General features: G+C 32.9%; 1 long non-coding RNA gene across 1 annotated transcript; it reads left to right on the forward strand.

Moving 5' to 3' along the window:
* Positions 1-1,253: 1,253 nt before the first annotated feature.
* LOC26527148 lies at positions 1,254-2,383 on the forward strand. Its single transcript, XR_001449375.3, has 3 exons — positions 1,254-1,807; positions 1,859-1,935; positions 2,067-2,383. It is a non-coding gene; the product is annotated as an uncharacterized LOC26527148 (long non-coding RNA).

The raw sequence follows: 2,383 nt of genomic DNA on the forward strand, positions 1-2,383 counted from the left end.
TGATACGATTGCAGAACTGATTGGGTTTTTGGGGATTAGGTGGAAACGAATCGAATTGAATATATTTGACAAAGTGCAATTGACAAGATAAATGCACTTTGGACCAATTTTAGCATGTGCATTCCAATTGATATAAATCATTGAAAATTTACATGCTTGGCTCGAAGATCCGATTGAAAGCATTTCGGGTTGTAAGCATAAGGCGCTTAAAAGACGTAGAAAGGATAATGCAAAAGTGCAGTAAAAACAACAAACATACAAAAATGAGTAAAGGTGGTGTTCTAGGTTGGAGTAGCCGACTAGCGAATATACTGAATACCCGGAGTAGAGCTGGCTTTTCTATATAATTGAATAACTTTTTTCTATTCGTACTTTCTGAATCAAATTGCAGCTTGTTGCATATATTTTCACAAATTGAAATATAATATACAAATGTCAAATAAGATGTCGTATAAGCTTCATCCAAACCACTGCTAGCTAACAAAAGTCAGCTAAATCGAAACAAAAATATAAAATCAGCAAAATAAAAATGAAAAATACTCTTCAAAACAGTCAAAACCAGAAATTACTTTGAAATCAAATGCTTCATTTGTAATTTCGAAAATTCATCTGCGTCAACGCGAAAGCAGTAAAAAACGCTAATAAAATGAGCAAAAGTGGGAGCGAGAGAGCTGCACAAAATGAGTGTTAGCATAAAAGGATTGATGAAGCTCTTATAAATTAACTGAAAATAAATTGTGGGGTAATATAAAGTGAATAAAATGAAAGACAAAGCACAAGCAAAAAAGAACAAAATATTGAATACAAAATAAATATAAAAAAAAAAAAATTATGTAAAGAAAAAAGGAAGAGGAAAAATAAAGTTAAGAAAAATATAAATTAAATAAAAAAATATTTTATTATTAATTACAAATTAGAATTGCATTTAGCAAGGTAATTTAAGAGCACCATCGGAACGATCAATATATACAAATATACATATATTTAACACATAGTTAAATAATAATAAATAAATAATAAAAAAATTAAAAATTAAAAAATAATAAGATAAATAATAAACGTAAACATAAGTAGCTATACGACGAGAGCTATATCGAAATATCTGTTTTGAATAAATATATATACATATATGTATATATATGTATATATATATATACATATATATATACATATATGTATATATATTTAAGGCCAGAACTAAATCGACTTGAGTATTCATTCTGTTTAGTAATATATTGTACATAAATTAATTTCATATCCCAACACAAACATTTGCCTCTAACATATATTCTAACCAAATCATCATACCCTTTTAACTCATATATTCAAAATACCATTTTACATATATATGTATGTTACATGTGTATACATCAAAACTCCACTGCGGCTCATACCAAATGCCTGACCAAATGCTGCAACGCTTTGCCCAGGCAATAAAACCCAAAAAAGGCCAAACAAATCAGCCCAGCTTATTCATGTGTGTGTGAGGGTGCATTAGAGTGTGACCTTGTGTATGTGTGTGTGCACGCCTGAAGTGTAAGTTGCCAGCGAGCCGGCAGAAAGCAGAGCCACAACGTTGTCGGCCGGAAGCGGAAACTCGCGCGCACACACACACACACACACACACAAGAGGAGCGTACACAAAAACACACACACACACTGACGCCCACGGCAGCAAAAAATAAAACCCTGCAAAGACTCGTGAATTTTTCAAGCAGACTCAAGTTTCGCAAACAACAGAGGGAGAAAAAATACAAAAAGTTAAAGCTGGTGTCAGGCTTAATTGCAAACAATTTCAATGGCCTAAGTATATAATTTTTTGTTTTTAGTAGAATTAATTTAAGCATACATTTCACAGGTGTCTGCCACGTCCTAAGCAACTATTGGCTAAAATTGTCTTGACTTTCATTTCTTATACTGCATGAGAAAAACTTTGTAATTTTCCTTTTCGTTTTTATTGCTATCTCTCGGCTATTTTCTTATGCTCTCTCTCTCTCTCTCTCTTTCTCTCTCTCTCTCTTAATGTCTTTCTATCTGGAACTATATATCTTATGGCTCGTTTGCAGGTATGAGCTATTCAATTACGCTTAGCAAAGCAATGAGTGCAATTAAGTGAAATTATGTATGGTGCGAGTTAAGTGCAAATGACTTGGAGATATTCCCAAGCAGACGGTGAGAAAATTTAGTGCGCATGAAAATGCGGAAGAGGAGGTGCTTGAAGTGTAGATAAAAAGAGGTGTTAATTGGAGCAACTAGCTAGAGGAGAGAAAAAAAAAGGAGAGCGCTGGAGAAGGAGCAACTAGTTGCACTGTGAAGCTCAGCTCCATTAAAATGTAAGAAGACTTTGTTTTCTTTGGTAAACTTAATTTAAACAGTATATATG

The sequence above is a fragment of the Drosophila mojavensis genome, unplaced genomic scaffold, assembly GCF_018153725.1.
Source record: "Drosophila mojavensis isolate 15081-1352.22 unplaced genomic scaffold, ASM1815372v1 contig_36, whole genome shotgun sequence".
NCBI classification, from domain to species: Eukaryota; Metazoa; Arthropoda; class Insecta; order Diptera; family Drosophilidae; genus Drosophila; species Drosophila mojavensis.